The sequence below is a fragment of the Protopterus annectens genome, chromosome 15.part0, assembly GCF_019279795.1.
Source record: "Protopterus annectens isolate FY-2018-M chromosome 15.part0, PAN1.0, whole genome shotgun sequence".
Lineage (NCBI taxonomy): Eukaryota > Metazoa > Chordata > Ceratodontiformes > Protopteridae > Protopterus > Protopterus annectens.
This window is the reverse complement of record NC_056749.1, coordinates 33,552,990-33,572,720: the sequence shown is the minus strand read 5'-3', so window position 1 is coordinate 33,572,720 and position 19,731 is coordinate 33,552,990. Positions and strand designations below refer to the sequence as shown.

Here is a 19,731-nt window from a genome sequence, read left to right as displayed (position 1 = left end):
TTTATTTTAGTTTGTGTAGGGAGGAAGTATGAATAGGTGGTTGGGCCAAATTTGGACAGATGCTGAGAGCTATTTTAGAGTCATGGTAGGATGAAAGATGGCCCAGTAGCAAGAAAAGAATAGAGGGTAAGTTGAGTAGTAGCTTAACTAAAGGGATCTATATGTTATGATTGGCAGGTAATGGGGACGTAGGGTATCGAGAAGGAAAAAGAAGTTGTAGGTAGATGGATATTTATTGATGGTGGAGTCTGAGAGCTGATAGAGGGTAGGTAGAAAAGTATTTTCTATGAAGGAAGAGAGCTAGGTTGTTCTAGTATATTTTCTGGAAAGTAAGGAATAGGAGTTCAAAAGTCTGGAGATTGAGAATGTAGGTAAAATAGAAAAAAGTGAGGTTGTATTTGGGAAAAGTAGAAGATGCGATGTAGAATCGATAGGTGCTGTTAAGGAAGGGGTGTGACTGTGTATGTATATAGAGCAAAGCAATATGGGAGGGAGAAAGATAGTTGGAAATTGTGCTAAAAGAGTAAATGGAAGTTGAGAATTAGGTGAAAAAAAAAGCAAAAAAAAAAAAAAAACACAGGAATTTGCTAGGAGTCACAAGTATAATGTGTGTGTGTGTGTAGGAAGTATAGTTGAGTAAGAGGGAGTAGATGGGAATTGCAGATAGGTTAGCAGAGCAAAGCAAAATTATGTATTGTGACATTGCGAGGGACACAGTTGTATTGTAATGTTTCATTAGGTATTGTGACATTGTGATGAGCAGGCGTACTGTCCTTAGGTGCTGTAATATTTAATTAGGTACTGTGACGTAAGGGACAGGTTCGCTGTCCTCAGATGCTGCAATATTCCAGTAGGTGTTAAGTTTGTGGGAACAGGTGCCTTTTTCTTCGGGTGCTGTAATATTTCACTAGGTATTGTGGAACTGTGGCATAGGTGCACAGATGTTCTTCGTGTTTCACTGTTGCAGTCGTTACAGTTGGGTTATACTGCTGGCAGGCTACCCTCAATCGGCCTGAACTCCAAAGTCTAGGTCCGGCGCCGGTTGCTGTCGCCTCTTCTCTGACGTCAGTGCGCCAGGGGTATAAAAGATGCAGCTGACGCCATTTTCTCCAGTCTTTCTTGCCGCGCGGTGCCCAAAGCAAAAGCAGTTCGCAAGTGCCGGTCGGCCGACTCCTGAGATTTTCGTGTTCGAATTTCAGATCTGGAGTCTTCACTAAAAGCTAAGTACCCCGTTGGGGAAACTTTTTTCTTGCTCCAGACTGATGTCAGAAAAAGTTAATAATTGTATTTCTTGTGGGAAGCAATACCTCATAAGGACTTTCATTCTTAATGTATTCCTTGCCAAGGCCCTGACCACGATGTTGCTAGTTGTCGGTTTTGTGCTAGATTTAACCAACGCACTATTAAGTGTCGGTACGATTTTGCATTTCACTATTTTGGCAGAAGATTTAACTATACATTGTCATCGGATAGCCATCCGACTACCGGAATTCACAAGAAACGCAAGGAAAAGGACAGGCATCCGAGGTCCAAAACCAACGACAAGGCTTCTTCTAAGCCAGTCGCCGGTTCGCCGGTTGTCAGTGAGGCGCCTTTGCAGCCCCGCTACTTTAGACTCGCAGGCCGCTACCAACACCCATGTGGAGTCGATCAGGCCGCAGGAAGCTCAAGGTATTGGACCTTCGGAAACTATTCCCTCAGATGGGTCCAGAGCCGCTGAGCAGGCATCGGCTTCTGAGGGTGTTTTCAGACCTACTCAATTATATGTTAAAACGACTTCAGCTTCAAAGGCAAAGACTAAAGCACCTTTAAAGACAAAGAAACAAGTACAGCAGCCTCATGGACAGGCCTCCATGCCTAAAAAAACAGATGCTCAAAATGGCCGAAGACCTAATTACTTTGATCAGGAGTTCCCATTCCCCTTCTGATAAGAGGCCTAGGCAAGAGACCGAATATGAATCTTCAGATCAGGTTTCCATTTCATTTGATTCCTCTTCTGATCAGGAATACTCTCTTCCTCCGTATGAGGATTCTGATGCTGAAGAATCTCAATCCCTTCAGCCTCTCCTCCTGAGGATTATTCTTTTGCGGAAATTTTACATACCATGAGGGAGCATTTCCACTGGGACAGTCAAGATTATTCAGAATCTAAGAAAAGGCTCAGAGACTTCCTTTTACTACCACAACACACAGGCCCTTAGCTAGCCACCTGTTAGACATTGTAGATGATGTATTTTCAGAGTCCAGTCTGACCCCTGACTCCTTCCCTTCAGCTCCTGTTAAGCCGGACAGGTACTACAGGGTTCCTGACTCATAAATTCCTTTTCAAAAACCCTGCTGCTGACCCAGAAACTATCAGGGTCCCAAAGGGGTCAAGGCTTCCACTGCAAAAAACCCTACTCCCTCTAACAGGAATTCTAGGGCACTGCACAGATCGGAAAAAAAGATTTACACTTCTGATACCCTGGCTATAAGGGCTTTAAATTGTCAGTTTCATATGTTCAAATATCAGTAATATATTATGTCACTGCTTAAACAAAAAATGTTGATAAATTCTGAATGTGCAGAAAACAAAGAAATGCAGGAATTATTGCATGCAGCTGAACAAGTTGGAAAGCATACTTTGCAATGTGGTTTTGAATCTCTGGAGGCCTCCTGCAGGGCCGCAGTTACGGGTTCTGTCATTAGGAGGCATGCTTGGTTAAAGGAACAAAATCTACCTGATGTTAAAGCAAAATTATTAGATGCTCCATTACAGCATGATGATTTGTTTGGTGTTAAAGCAGAAGAGGTGTTAAAGAAAATGGAGGACAAAGCTAAATTTATGCAAATAGTCTAGGATTTCTTACAGGTACAGCCACCAAGATTTAGCAGACACTGGCCAGACAGGCCACAAAGGGGCAGATACAGATGCCCTAGAGGCAAATCCCAGCCCCAAGGTTCGTACAGGTCTAAACAATGGGGTGCTTCTACCTCCAAAACTGGAGAAGGCAAATCACAGCCATACAGGAAACAGTCCCAATGATTTCCCCCTGCCTGCGCCAATCACTTATCTTCTGGCAGCACCCTTAGGGGGAAAACTAGCATTTTTTTTTTTCTCTCAAAATTGGCACATGATAACCCAGGACAAATGTGTCTTAAACATAGTGTCACAAGGCTACGAGTTTCACTTCCATACACTGCCAAGGGCAAACGGTTGGCCAGACCTACAGGAGCATCAATGGGTAGAGGCACAAAAGCAAGTCTCATCCCTCATGGACATGAGGGCCATTCAACAAGTACCAGAGCAAGAGCAGGGACAAGGATTTTATTCAAGACTGTTCTTGGTACCCAGAAAGGACAAAGCCTGGAGACCAATACTGGACCTATCTATTCTAAACACATATCTGGATATTCCAAAATTCAAAATGTTGACTCTACAGCAGCTTCTGCCCATGTTGAGCAAGAAGACTTGGCTTATGACTTTAGATCTAAAAGAGGCATACCTGCATGTCCCAATCAGACAAACATGCAGAAGATACCTCAGATTCAAAGCTGGCTCAATGCACTACCAGTTCTCTGCACTGCCCTTTGGCTTATCTACTGCACCCAGGGTCTTCACAAAGTGCCTGGCACCAGTAATTGCATTCTGCATACAAAGAGGAATACAAATATATCCTTACTTGGACGACTGCCTCATTCAAGCAGAGAACAAGGACATTCTACTACAGCATCTGGCGTTTGTAAAGAGATTACTACTATACCTAGGGTACACGGTCAACGAACAGAAATCAAAACTAGTACCCTCTCAAGAGATAATATTCCTGGGCGCAAGCTTAAATACAACTGCCCAGATGGCTTATCTCACGCCAAATAAACAAAGGCAACTAATTACCTATTTCAGACTGTTGGCAACAAAGGCCCAGTTATCTGCAAGAAAAATTCTGCAGGCTTTGGGCTTCATGGCATGCTGCATTCTACTAATTCCATATGCAAGACTGCATATGAGGAAACTTCAGTGGTACCTAAAAAGTGTTTGGACTCAGCATTGCCACAGCCTGGAAACTATAGATGTTAAGTTGTCAATCTCGCCTTCATTCTTGCTTGATGGGTTCGGAGCCGATCCCTCGGCTCCGACTCGGCACTTGCTAAGCTCGAGAGTCACTTTTACCAGCTCGAGGCAGCCCCATATCCCATGATGCAAGGCGGTAAGTACCCAGATCTCGTTTGCCGCTTCGCTTATGAGGTCCTCCTTTTACCAGCTCCTGGTAAGTGATTCACTACTTTGATATTTTAGCCCCTTTTGCTAAAACCCTTTAATTTTTAGTTTTAAGTTAATTATAAAGATTTTCTGACAGAAAATTCCCTGTCTCTACTAATTTTTTTTAGTCAAACTTTACCCATCCCATCCCCCCCTGTTAGGGTGTGTGTGTGTTTTATAGTAATACCTTTTGGTATTTTATTTAATTTAATTCTTTGACTGGTGTGTGTGTGTGTTGTGAAACACCATGTCAAAGGAGAGGGTCTCAGGCTTTAAGAAGTGTGACTCGTGCTGTCAGAAGATGTCTCTGACAGACGGTCACACTTCTTGCCTGTATTGCCTGGGGCCTCTTCACCTGCAGGACTCCTGTGCTATATGTCATTCCTTCAGCCAGAGAGTCCTGCAGGAAAGAAGAAACAAACTGATACTTAGGGGCCTTCTTAAGCCGGAGGGCTCTCCGGCTAAGTCGGCTCCATCTAAATCTGCCAAATCTTCCAAGGCCCAGGCTTCTGTGTCTAAGCCTGCGGCCTCGGCTCCGACTCGTTCTGAGTCGGGATCGGCTCCGGCTGGAGCCGATTCTGGCTTAACTAAGCCTTCGGCACCGATGGCTATCGGTGCCGATTCTGCATCGACCACTTCGGTGTCGGCTCCGATCGGTTCCGACCACCATGTGGCACAGGCATCGGTGTCGGCTCCGATCGGCTCCGACACCGTTACTTTTGTGGCTGTATCGGCTCCGGCTGGAGCCGATGCATCGAGGCTTCCTATCGGCTCCGATAAGTTGTCGGCTCCGACAGGGTCTATAGTTTCATCGGTTCCGATGGCTCATTCCAGGAAGAGGTCGAGGTCTCCTTCCTTGGAGCCGATACTTTCGGCTCGGCTTCACCCTCCTTTCGAACGGAGCCATCGGAGCCGATCTTCAAGGTCATCCAGACTTTCAGACCATGACTTAGAGAGTGGTCCGCAGATTACTTAAGTCACAGGCACTGGCCCAAATGTTACATAGTCCGTCTCAACAGACGACTGTTGGTCCACACCCCGTTACAGTTCCTCCTTCAACTCTACCCCAGAGCTTGGAGTTGGAGTCTTCGAATGGTTACTGCTACGGCTGGAGGACAGATACCCCTTCTGTTCCTTCAGCCTCTACTCTTATCTCCTCTTGAGACCTTCCTTAGAGGGATTCGTGGTCGGGCTTCCATGGTCTCCTCCGAGGGGTGAGTGGCATCGGACCCTTGTCCGAACCCGCTCTTCCCCTTGGAGCCTCGGCCTTGGTGAGCTCGGCTCCGACATCTGCCTCGGAGACTTCCCTTCGGTGGTCCCTGGAGTTCCTAGTTCTTGAACGGGTTCTCTCGGACCTGCCTGGGAGGGAGCATTCGAGGTGATGAAGAGTGTGCTGGCCACTGGTATCAGTCAGCAGTCTGTTCCCGTAGCTCCTCCCTCTATAGTGCCTGTTGACATCTCTGCCACTTCTCTTGCTACAGGACCCAGAGATCCTCCGCCTCAGGTTTCCCCATTGGGAATTTCCCCCCTCTTCCGAGGATTCTCCTGATGTTTCGGGAGATCCTCCTAGGAAGAGGACTTGTAAGAGGAAACGTGTAGACTCCCCCGAGTCTGTCACTTCAGATACTGACTTTGATGAGTCAGAGGGATCCCCTAGATCCCCCTCTGAGGATGTCTCCTTCTCAGACATCCTAGAACTCCTTAAACAGAGGGAAACTGGCCCACCAACAATCCCTCTGAGGATGAGTCAGTATACCTAGAGGCGTTTGGATCTCGGCCCTCCACCTCCTGGGTGTCTCCGCCTTCGACCCCCTTATGCAGGTTATTGCCCGAAGGCGTGGGCAGCTCCTGACTCTGTAGAGCCAGTCCCTAGGAGGCCTTCAAAATTTATCACTGCCCCATGTGACAAGCAATTCCTCACTAAGGGTGTCCCCGCTGATGCCATGGTGGTGGCTGCTGCCACCAAGAAGGAACTTGCAGATCCTTCCGTACCCGTCCATCCTCCTAATAAGGACTCTAGGACCATGGATAGGTACGGTAAGCGGATGTTTTCCTCAGCGACCTTTGCTATGCGTTCGCTGAATTACCTATGTCACTTCACCAGACTCCAGAGGGATATCCTTAAGGAGCTGGGTGAAGTAGTACAGGATCCTACAGCTGCAGGAGCTCAAAAAAAAATTGCTTCGCAGCTAGGAACCCTTAATTCCATTGCGAACTCCTCCATGCGGTTAATATCATATGCTGCTGATGGAGCGAGTAGAGCCGCAGGTACAGGTGTGGCTCTTAGACGCCAAGCCTGGATGCGGCTATGTGACTTTGCAGATCCCTTCAAGGCGTCCTTCACAAATTCTCCCTTTGATGGGTCAGCTTTGTTTGGCCCTCAGGTGAAGGAAACTTTGACCAGGTGCGAGCAGGACGGCAAGACTCTTTCTGCTGTAGGAGTCCGTTTTTCCACCCCTTCTAGACCTTACCCCAAAGGACAGAAAGGTGGAAAAATGTGGTTCCATAAATCCCAAGGAGTCACGCCGACTGCACGTGATCAGTTCACCCTTAGAGTCAGAGGAGGTAACAACAACAGACGCCGCTCTAGAGGCAGAGGGGGTCCAAAAAACCAGGGAAACAGAGAGCCTCTCTCTGACAAGCCCTTTCAGCATCCCTGAGATGTTGCCCGGCTGTCCCTCCTTGGAGGCAGTCGGGAAGATTATCACTGTACCCAGAAGCCTGGCATTCCCTCACTCAAGACAGATGGGTACAGTCGATCATATCCAAGGGTTACATAATTCCTTTCGAGGAAAGTCCTTTCCCTCAAATTCCCTTCCAGATGTACCACCGGTCTAAGGGAAATTGCAGAGTTAGAAGTCTCAAAACTACTGCAAAAAGAGCCATTCAGCCAGTTACAACAGACCATTCAGAGCCCGGAATCTACTCAAGGTTCTTTTGGTCCCCAAAAGACGGGAGACTGGAGACCAATATTGGATCTCAGCAGACTCAACAAGTCTGTGAGGAAGACAAGATTCCGAATGGTCACTCTTCAGTCAATTCTGCCCTTCTTACAGAAGGACAACTGGATGTGCTCAATAGATCTTCAGGATGCGTACTATCACATCAAAATTCACAGACGCTCCAGGAGATTTCTCCGCCGGCTGGGGTCCAGTCATTTCCAGTTCAGAGCCCTGCCCTTTGGTCTCACTACAGCCCCAGAGTGTTCACCAAATGCATGGCAGTGGTCACGGCTCACCTGAGACGTCAAGGATTCCAGGTGTTTCCATATCTCGACGACTGGCTCCTGTCAGCCACCACCAGGCATCAGCTTATACAAGCCAGGGATTACACAATAAATCTTTGTTCTCATTTGGGCATCTCGATCAACTTCAAAAGTCATCCTTATCGCCCTGCCAGTCTATTACCTTCATAGGCGCAAACTTAAACACTGTTCGATGTCAGCTACCCTTACAGGTCAAAGAGTTTCAGACATTCAGAGTCATGTCAGGATCATTCTGGCCAACAAGAAAGTACAGGCCAGAATGGTTCTAAAGGTATTAGGCCTCATGGCTGCAGCCATTACTCTTCTTCCCTGGCTCGATTCTACATGCCTTCTTCAGTGGATGCTGTTCACACAGTGGTCATACCAACAACTTCCTATGCGTCACCAGATTCTGGTGACACAGACTTGCAAAGATCATCTTGCTTGGTGGATCACATCTCCTCAGGTTCACCAAGGCAGGTACTTTGTACCCCATCCCCGATAGCCACTGTCACCACGGATGCCTCCCTGATCGGGTGGGGGTCATTATCAGGGCAGGATGGTTCATGGGACGTGGCAGCCGTTCGAGTACCATCTGCACATAAATGTCCTGGAGATGAGAGCAGTGCTTTTAACGTTGCAAGCCCTCAACGACTTTCTTCCCGTAGGGACAATTGCAGTCCACACAGACAACATGTCTGTAGTTTGGTATATCAACAAACAGGGCGGAACCAAGTCCTACTCCTTGTGTCGAGAAGCGCTCAGACTATGGCAATGGGTGATCTCCTCTCATCGGTTTCTGGTAGCAATGCATATCCCTGGGAAAACCAACATTGTAGCGGACAGATTGAGCAGAGCTATTCTCATGCCTCACGAGTGGTCTCTCAAGCAATCTATAGCGGAAGAGATTTTTCTGGAATGGGGTCGTCCATGTTGCGATCTTTTTGCTACTCCCCAAAACAGCAAATGTCCAGACTTCTTCTGCCTCTTCCCTCTACCAGGCCATCCCCCCAGAGATGCTCTGACCCAGGATTGGCCCCAGGGACTTCTTTATGCCTTCCCTCCATTTCCTCTGATCCCTCAGGTTATCCAGAAAGCTACCGTTTTGAGAGCCAAATTGATTCTCATTGCCCCTTACTGGCCTCGACAAGTTTGGTTCCCGTTCCTCCATCATCACCTTTTGGTGCAGCCGTGGCATCTGGACCCAGTGCCAGATCTTCTGATTCACCAATCGGGTCAGCTGCACCGGTCTATCCCTTCTCTCAACCTCACAGCATGGTTGCTCCACTTCCTTCCTTAGCCAGGCTTCCTTTGATCTCTAACCCAGTTAGAGACATCATAGTAACCGTTAAAATCCTCTACCAGGAGGATTTATACAAGCAAATGGAAACGCTTCTCTTATTGGGCTAAGGCCAAGAATATTGATCCTTTCACTGCCCCTGTTCAGGCAGTCCTGGACTTCTTAGCAGAGATTTTTCATGCAGGCTCCTCTTCTTCCACAGTCAGAGTTCAATTGGCTGCTATTTCCAATTTTCATGTCGGGATAGCAGATCATAATATTATGTCCCATAGGCTCTGCAGGGCCTTCTTGAAAGGAATTTTCCTACTAAAGCCTCCAATCAGGAATCCTCCTCCTCAGTGGGATCTAAATTTAGTGCTGACATCCTTGATTCTTCCCCCCTTCGAGCCAGCTGTTTCTTGTTCCCTGAAATTTCTTTCTTGGAAAACTTTATTCCTAGTGGCTATTACATCGGCCAGGAGGGTGTCTGAACTTCATGCTCTATCGGTTCGACCCCCCTATTTGGTTTTTCACAAAGACAGAGTATCTTTGAGAACTAATCCAACCTTTTTGCCTAAGGTCGCTTCAAAGAACAATTTGAATCAATCCATTGATCTCCCTGTATTTTTCCCAAACTATTCAGACAGAGCTGAACAAAAGCTACATTATCTTGATGTCCACCGTCAACTTAGATATTATTTGGACAGAACAAAAATTTAGAAAATCTGATCAACTTTTTGTTTCCTATGCGGATAATAAAAAAGGCCTTCCTGTTTCTAAAGTGACCTTGTCCAGATGGCTTTCTTCGGTCATCTCTGAAATTTATCTGCTCAGGGGAAAACAGCTGTGCTCAAAACCTAAAGCACATTCAACTAGGAGCTTAGCTACTTCTACAGCCTTTCAAGCTAGACTTCCTTTAGACACTATTTGTGCAGCGCCACTTGGGCCACTCCTCACACTTTTGTTTCCCATTACAAATTGGACTTGGCCTCCAGGGACAGAGCCAGCTTTGGCTCTACAGTCCTCAAGAGTTTGTTCCATTGAGCCACCCAGGATAGAGGTGTTAGGACGCGGTCCCATCAAGCAAGAATGAAGGCGAGATTGACAACTTAACATTAAGAAGTTATGTACCTACCATAACGTTCCATGTTAGTTGTCTTCTCGCCTTCTTTCTTGCGACCCTCCCTCCTTCCCCCTGGCCTGGACAGACCTTGTTATAAGAAATTATTATGCTGAAGACCATTCAGACCTGGTCCTTCTTCCATCTGTAAGTTTTCTTTCTTCCTTTGGGAAGTATTTTATGCTTGGTGCTATTGCCCTTTGTCATCAAACGAGATCTGGGTACTTACCGCCTTGCATCATGGGATATGGGGCTGCCTCGAGCTGGTAAAAGTGACTCTCGAGCTTAGCAAGTGCCGAGTCGGAGCCGAGGGATCGGCTCCGAACCCATCAAGCAAGAAAGAAGGCGAGAGAAGACAACTAACATGGAACGTTATGGTAGGTATATAACTTCTTATTACTCTCATTCCCTGCCTGCAACAGGAGTTTTGATAGTGGGCTAAGGCCTATCACTAGAACAAGGGACAGCCATTCACTCTACCACCAGCCACACAGACATTAACAACTGATGCATCGGATTATGCCTGGGGAGCCCACATGGCAGGAAAATGTATTCAAGGCACATGGTCCGCAAACCAAATGCATCTACATGTCAATCAAAAAGAGATGCTAGCTGTTCAAAATGTCCTGACAGCCTTCAAGGACCTACTTCATCCTGGACAACTACTGATAAAAACAGACAACACCATGGTCATGTGGTATATAAACAAGCAGGGAGGCACTCATTCTTACTCCCTTTGCAGACTAGCCATGACTTTGTGGGACACAGCATTGGCTTACCAAGTATATCTGCAGGCACAATTCCTGCCAGGAAAGACAAATACTCTGACAGACGAACTAAGCAGAAACCTCATGGATCCCCACAAGTGGAAATTAGATCCACAAGTCTTCAGCATGGTAAGAAGGAAATGGGGATGTCCGGACATAGATCTATTTGCCTCACCTCACAACTGCCAACTAAAGAGATTCTGCACAAGGACTTATCACAGACAAGCGTGGAAAGTGGATGCCACATCTTTCAGCTGGAAAAACTTCACAGTATATGCCTTTCCTCCTCTGCCCCTCCTCCCCAAGGTACTCCTAAAGGTCAGGCAGAAGCCAAAAATGATACTGATTGCTCCAGACTGGCCACGCCAGTACTGGTATCCAATCCTAAAGAGCTTGTCTCAATGCCCAGCCTGGACCTTACCTCAAGTGCCTCATCTACTGTCCCAGCAGAAAAATCAAATCCTGCACAGCCAACTCAAGACCTTAAATCTGGCAGCATGACGGATAATGTAGTCATACAAAACACACCTCTCACTAAAGTGGTGATGGATGTTATTTTGGAGGCCAGGAGGCCTAGTACTAGAAAATCCTATGCTGGAAAATGGAATATATTCTGTGCTTGGAACCAGGCACAAGGAATTGACACAGCTGTACCAAATATTTCTCAGATTTTACAATACTTGACTGAGATGCTGGACAAAGGCCTATCCTTTTTCATCTATAAAAAATCATGCCTCTGCCATTTCAGCTCATTACAATACAGAGGCACCAATCTTTTCTCATCCTTTATTAAGGCAGTACCTCAGAGGAGCCAAAAATTTAAGGCGTCCAAGGAGATCACCAATACCTGCTTGGGACCTCAATTATGTCTTGGAAAAACTCACCCTGCCTCCTTTTGAGCCAGCCGCTACAGCTGACATAAAGTTTTTATCTTGGAAAACAGCTCTGCTCATAGCAATAACTTCTGCAAGACGAGTCTCAGAGCTACAGGCACTCATGGCTATGAAACCTTTTATCATTTTTCATCCAGACAGGGTTCCTCTGAGGACAAACTTGACATTTATGCCTAAGGTAGTGCCCAGTGTGGCCCTTAACCAAACTATTCATCTGTCTACCTTTTATCAAAACCCACAGAATAAGGGGGAGAGAATTCTGTATTCTTTGGACATACACAGACAGCTACGCTTCTATTTGAACAGAACCAAAGCTTTCAGAAAGACAGAGCAATTACTAGTGGCATATGCTGCAGGATCACAAGGAAAGGCTATCTCAAAGCAGACCATTTCAAAGTGGATAGGCCACTGCATTCGTTTCTGCTATTCACAACATGGCAAGCCAATACCCATTCAACCAGAGCAGCAGCCACTTCAGCAGCCTTCCTCAGGGGAGTACCAACCAAAGACATTTTAGAGGCGGCTACTTGGAGTTCAGTGCACACCTTCACAAAGCACTATCCTTTACCACTCTACTCTAAATCCAGGGCAGGCTTTGCCACTGCAGTTCTGCAGGGCCTAATAACCGGCCCTAATGGTATTTAGCTCCAACCTCCCAACCTTAGCTTTGGGATTCAACCCAATTGTAATGACTGCAACAGTGAAACACGAAGAACATAGTATAGTTGTGTACACTTACCATAAATGTAGATGTTAGAGTGTATTCACTGTTGCAGTCCAGGTTACCCACCCGCCATCCCCCATTTCTTTGCTGGAACTTATCTGTACTTCTCTATTCTACACAATCTATGTGGTGTATTTGCTTGTAGATGAAGGCAAAATATATACTTTGGTGCATGCATGTTTTATTGACATATTTTTAGCCTACCCTTTTGGGGGCACCTGACATCTGGGGCAAGAAAAACTCTGAAGAAAATGGCATTGGCTGCATCTTTTATACCCCTGGCGCACTGACGTCAGGGAAGAGGTGACAGCTACCGACGCCGGACCTAGACTTTGGAATTCAGGCTGACTGAGGGTAGCCTGCCAGCAGGATAACCCAAATGTAATGATTGCAACAGTGAATACACTCAAACATCTACATTTATGGTAAGTGTACACAACTGTACTTTCTAGGTGCCGTAATATTTAATTTGATGCTGTAAAATTGTATGGGACAGGTTCATTGTCCTCTTGTGGTTTAGTAGTGTGGTACAGGGGCACTGCCTTCAGGTACTGTTACATTTCATCAGGCGCTATGACTTTGTTCTAGACAGGTATACTGTACTCTGGTGCTGTTCTGTTCCATTAAGTGTTGCATTATTCTGGATTGGTGCATTATCCTCTGATGCTATACTATTTCATTATGTGCTTTGACATTTTGTAACGTACGTGCACTGTCCTCAGATGGTGAAGTGTGTCATTAGGTCTTGTTACACTGTTTGCGACAGGTGCATTATTCTTTGGTACTGTAGTATTTCATTAGGTGCTGTTACATTTGTTGGAACAAGTGCATTTTCCTTGGGTGTTCTAATAGTTTTCTGGATGCTGTGATATTTTGTGAGCCAGGTGCATTGTCCTGAGGTGCTGTAATATTTCATTAGATGTGGCAATGTTGTGTGGGACAGATGCTGTAATATTTCATTAGGTGTTGTGATGCATTGCTAACTGTGGTTATTTCGTATGGGATTGATGAGATGGCCAGCAATGATGTAAAAGTTCTGTTGTTCTAAGATTGTTTTGAACAAATCGTGTTCTCGTATGTCATATTTAGTCACTTTGAGACTTGCCGAGTACTTTGTGATTGTTCCAGACTCGTGTAGTACCCATTGGATGTGTAATATTTCAGTGTGTATTGTGGATAGTTACTTGACACTTTGTGATTATTCGGACCAGATACAGTATCCCCACAAGCTGCAGAATTTCATTCAATATCCTCATAAGCTGCTGTGAGACAGGACTGTTCATTGCCAAGTGTAGTACCTCAATGTACACTTTGAGACAGGATTGTTCAGTGGTAAGTGTAGTACTTCATCGTGCACTGTATGAGACGGGATTGTTCACTGGTAAGTGTGATACTTCATTGTACACTGTATGAGAGGGGATTGTTCACTGGTAAGTGTGGTACTTAATTGTACACTGTATGAGACAGGATTGTTCAGTGTTAAGTGTAGTACCTCGTATACTCTGAGACAGGATTGTTGGGTGGTAAGTGTGGTACCTCATTGTACACTGTATTTTACAGGATTGGTCAGTGGTAAGTGTAGTACCTCTTACACTGTATGAGACAGGACTGTTCAGTGGTAAGTGTACCTCACTGTACATTCTTATGAGACAGGATTGTTCAGTGGTAAGTGTCGTACGTCATTATACACTGTGAGAGATAGGATTGGTCAGTGGTAAGTGTAGTACCTCAGTGTACACTGTATGAGATAGGATTGTTCAGTGGTATGTGTAGTACCTCATTGTGCACTGTATGAGATGGGATTGTTCACTGGTAAGTGTGGTACTTCATTGTACACTGAGACAGGATTGTTCAGTGGTACATGTGGTGCCTCATTGCACACTGTATAAGACGGGATTGGTCAGTGGTAAGTGTACCTCATTGTACATTCTGAGACTGGATTGTTCAGTGGTATGTGTAGTACCTCATTGTACACTGTATGAGACAGGATATTTCAGTGGTAAGTGTGGTACCTCATTGTACACTCTATGAGACAGGCTTGTTCAGTGCTAAGTGTAGTACCTCATTGTACACTGTATGAGACAGGTGTGGTCAGTGGTAAGTGTAGTACTTCATTGTACATTCTGAGACGGGATTGTTCAGTGGTAAGTGTAGTACCTCATTGTACACTCTGAGACAGGATTGGTCAGTGGTAAGTGTAGTACCTCAGTTTACACTGCATGAGACAGGTGTGGTCAGTGTAGTACCTCATTGTAGAGTCTGAGACATGATTGTTCAGTGGTAAGTGTAGTACCTCAATGTACACTGTATGAGACAGGATTGTTCAGTGGTATGTGTAGTACCTCATTGTACACTGTATGAGACGTGATTATTCACTGGTAAGTGTGGTACTTCATTGTACACTATGAGACAGGATTGTTCAGTGGTAAGTGTGGTACCTCATTGTACACTGTATGAGACTGGATTGGTCAGTGGTAAGTGTAGTAACTCATTGTACACTGAGACAGTATTGTTCAGTGGTAAGTGTGGTACCTCATTGTACACTCTACAAGACAGAATTGTTCAGAGATAAGTGTAGTACCTCTTTGTACACACTGAGACAAGATTGGTCAGTGGTAATTGTACCTCATTGCAGAGGCAGGATTGTTCAGTACCTCAGTGTTGCACTTCATTGTACACTGTATGAGACAAGATTGTTTAGTGGCAAGTGTAGTACCTCATTGTACAGTGTATGAGACAAGAATTTTCAGTGGTAAGTGTAGTACCTCATTGTACACTGTATGATACAGTTGTGGTCAGTGGTAAGTGTAGTACCTCATTGTACACTGTATGATACAGTTGTGGTCAGTGGTAAGTGTAGTACCTCATTGTACACTGTAAAAGACAGGATTGTTTAGTGGTAAGTCTAGTACCTTATTGTACACTGAGACAGGATTGTTCACTGGTAAGTGTGGTACGTCTTTGTACACTGTGAGAGACAGAACTGGTCAGTGATAAGTGTAGTACCTCATTGTACTCTGAGACAAGATTGTTCAGTGGTAAGTGTAGTACGTCATTATACACTCTGAGAGACAGGATTGGTCACTGATAAGTGTAGTACCTCATTGTACACTCTACAATACAAGATTGTTCAGTGGTAAGTGTGGTACCTCATTGTACACTCTACAAGACAGAATTGTTCAGTGGTAAGTGTAGTATGTCATTATACACTCTGAGAGATAGGATTGGTCAGTGGTAAATGTAGTACCTCATTGTACACTCTACAATAGACAGGATTGTACAGTGGTAAGTGTAGTACCTCATTGTACACTGAGACAGGATTGTTTAGTGGCAAGTGTAGTACCTCATTTTACACTGTATGAGACAGGATTGTTCAGTGGTAAATGTAGTTGCTCATTGTACACTGTATGAGACAGGACTGTTCAGTGGTAAGTGTGGTACCTCATTGTACACTGTGAGACAGGCTTGTTCAGTAATAAGTGTGGTACCCCTTTGTACACTGTATGAGACAAGATTACTCAGTGGTAAGTGTAGTACCTCATTGTACACTGAGACAAGATTGTTCATTGGTAAGTGTGGTACATAATTGTACCCGCTACAAGACAAAATTGTTCAGTGGTAAGTGTAGTACCTCATTTTACACAGTATGAGACAGAATTGTTCAGTGGTATGTGTGGTACCTCATTGTACACTGTACGAGACAGGATTGTTCAGTGATAAGTGTAGTACGTCTTTGTACACTGTGAGAGACAGGATTGGTCAATGGTAAATGTACCTCATTGTACATTGTGAGACAGGATTGGTCAGTGGTAAGTGTAGTACATCGTACACTATATGAGACAGGATTGGTAAGTGTAGTACCTCATTGTACACTGTATGAGACAGGATTGTTCAGTGCTAAGTGTAGTATGTCATTGTATTCTGTGAGAGACAGGATTGTTCAGTGGTAAGTGTGGTACTTCATTGTACACTCTTGAGACAAGACTGTTCAGTGGTAAGTGTACCTCACTGTACACTCTGAGACAGGATTGTTCAGTGGTGTTGTACCTCATTGTACAGTGAGACAGGATTGTTCAGTGGTAAGTGTAGTACGTCATTGTACACTGTGAGAGACAGTACTGGTCAGTGGTAAGTGTAGTACCTCATTGTACACTCTGAGACAGGATTGGTCAGTGGTAAGTGTAGTACCTCGTACACTGTATGAGACAGAATTGGTAAGTGTAGTACCTCATTGTACACTGTATGAGACAAGATTGTTCAGTGTTAAGTATAGTACCTCATTGTAGACTGTATGAGAGATGATTGTTCAGTCGTAAGTGTAGTATGTCACTGTACAATCTGAGAGACAGGATTGTTCAGTGGTAACTGTGGTACCTCATTGTACACTCTGAGACAAGAATGTTCAGTGGTAAGTGTACCTCACTGTACACTATATGAGACAGGATTATTTAGTGCTAAGTGTTGTACCTCATTGTACACTGTATGAGACAGGATTGTTCAGTGGTAAGTGTAGTACTTCACTGTACACTGTATGAGACAGGATTCTTCAGTGGTAAGTGTAGTACCTCATTGTACACTGAGACAGGATTGTTCAGTGGTAAGTGTAGTACCTCATTGTACACTGTATGAGACAGGACTGTTCAGTGGTAAGTGTGGTACCTCATTGTACACTGTATGAGACAGAATTGTTCAGTGGTAAGTGTGGTACCTCATTGTACACTCTGAGACAGGATTGTTTGGTAAGTGTGGTACCCCATTGTAGACTGTATGAGGCAGGATTAGTCGGTGGTAAGTGTAGTACCTCATTGTACACTGAGACAAGATTGTTCAGTTGTAAGTGTGGTACCTCATTGTACACGCTACGAGACAGAATTGTTCATTGGTAAGTGTAGTACATCGTTGTGCACTGTATGAGACAGGATTGTTCAGTGGTAAGTGCGGTACCTCATTGTACACTATATGAGAGAATAATATGTCATTGTACACCTTAAGAGATAGGATTGTTCAGTGGTAACTGTGGTACCTCATTGTATACTCTGAGACAAGACTGTTCATTGGTAAGTGTACCTCGCTGTACACTCTCTGTGAGACAGGATTGTTCACTGGTAAGTGTTGTACCTCGTTGTACACTGAGACAGGATTGTTCAATGGTAAGTGTAGTACGTCATTGTACACTGTGAGAGACGGGATTGGTCAGTTGTAAGTGTAGTACCTCATTGTACACTATATGAGACAGGATTGTTCAGTGGTAAGTGTAGTACCTCACTGTACACTGTACGAGACAGGATTGTTCAGTGATAAGTGTAGTACGTCTTTGTACACTGTGAGAGACAGGATTGGTCAATGGTAAATGTACCTCATTGTACATTGTGAGACAGGATTGGTCAGTGGTAAGTGTAGTACATCGTACACTATATGAGACAGGATTGGTAAGTGTAGTACCTCATTGTACACTGTATGAGACAGGATTGTTCAGTGCTAAGTGTAGTATGTCATTGTATTCTGTGAGAGACAGGATTGTTCAGTGGCAAGTGTAGTACCTCATTAATATGAGACAGGATTATTCAGTGGTAAGTGTAATACCTCATTGTACACTGTATGAGACTGGATTGTTCATTGGTAAGTGTAGTACCTCATTGTACACTGTATTTGTTCAGTGGTAAGTGTGGTACCTTATTATACACTGAGACAAGACTGTTCAGTGATAAATGTACCTCACTGTACACTCTGAGACAGGATTGTTCAGTGGTAAGTGTCGTACCTCATTGTACAGTGAGACAGGATTGTTCAGTGGTAAGTGTAGTACGTCATTGTACACTGAGAGAGACAGGATTGGTCAGTGGTAAGTGTAATACCTCATTGTGCACTGTATGAGACAGGTGTTTTCATTGGTAAGTGTAGTACCTCATTGTACACTCTGAGACAGGTGTGGTAAGTTTGATACCGCATTGTACACTCTGAGACAGGATTGTTCAGTGGTAAGTGTAGTACCTCATTGTACACTGTATGAAGCAGGATTGTTTAGTGGTAAGTGCAGTAACTCATTGTACACTGTATGAGACGGGATTGTTCACTGGTAAGTGTGGTACTTCATTGTACACTGTATGAGACAGCATTGTTTAGTGGTAAGTGTGGAACCTCATTGTGCACTCTGAGACAGGATTGGTCAGTGGTAAATGTGGTACCTCATTGTGCACTCTAAGACAGGATTGGTCAGGGGTAAGTGTAGTACCTCACTGTACACTCTAGAAATTTCTCTAGACAGATATTGTGTCCTTCACTATTTCACTAGATGCTTTGAGACTTGTGAAAACCAGTGCAGTAACCTTAGCTGGTTCAACATTTTAATAGCTGCTGTAATACTTCTCTTGTCATTGAGAGAGGTTTTGGTAGTCCTGTCATTTTCTGTGGTACTATAGTATTTTGTTACTATGATAAATCTGAGTGTTTGTGACAGACAGATGTGTATTCTCAGGTGCTAAATATTGTCTGTTCTTTTGAAACATCATTCTGTGTTGTGACAGTGTTCAGAACAGATGACCAGTTCTTTGGTCTTGTAGTATTTCATTAACTGCTGTGGCATTGTTTGACTGATATATTTGTATTCAGGTAATGTAATATTTCTGCTACTGTTTGAGATTGATTCTCAAATGTTATGGTTTACCTGAAGAATACATCACTGCTTCTTACAGTTTCCTAATGCAAGTAAATGCCCAACTCATTTTTCCTACTGTAATCAGTCTTAGACTGTTTATTGTTCTGCAAGTACCTTTGGCATCGCTTTGACTAGATGTCAGCCTGTAGTTGTCCTTTAGTGTAAGAAGTGTCCCCTTAGACTACTTGTTAGAGGGGTCTTCCTCCATGTTTTATTTTGTATTTGTCCTTTTGGTTTGTTTTGCACAGGAACTGTTGCAACTTGCTTTTGTAGGTGGTATATACAGAAAGTGTGTAACTTTTTATAGGTAGTGTGAAAGTAAAGTGTTGCAGTCATTTTATCTTAATCTTTATCGGCATTGTTGCTGTCAATTTTTGTAGATGGTGTATAAAGGAATCGTTGTCTTGAAATGTTTGCATGTGGTACATAAAGGCATTCTGCTCTGAAGCTCCTTTCCCACACCCTGTACACTATATTACATTCCTAGTCTGTGCAGCATCATCTGGTGAAGTAGCTGCACGTCTTGCTCCTTGTCCCCCCCCCCAATGCAGTCAGGCAGGCCACACCCAATACACTGTATTGCATTCCTAGTTTGTGCAGTGTCATCTGGTGAGGTAGCTGCACATTTTGCTCCCTGCCCCCCCCCCCCCCCCCCAGGCAGGCAGGCCACTCTGCATACACTGTACTGCATTTGTAGTCTGTACAGCATCATCTGATGAGGTATCTGCACATCTTGCTCCCTGTACTGTCCCCAGGCAGGCAGGCCTGGCCACACCATGTACTCCATACTGCATTCATAGTCTGTGCAG

The 19,731-nt window shown here is 44.6% G+C and overlaps 1 protein-coding gene across 1 annotated transcript in view; it reads left to right on the top strand.

The window, feature by feature from the left end:
* The window catches only part of GTF2F1 (general transcription factor IIF subunit 1), a 903,716-nt gene that overhangs the window by 390,107 nt on the left and 493,878 nt on the right, over positions 1-19,731 (top strand). The gene's annotated exons all lie outside the window — the stretch shown is intronic.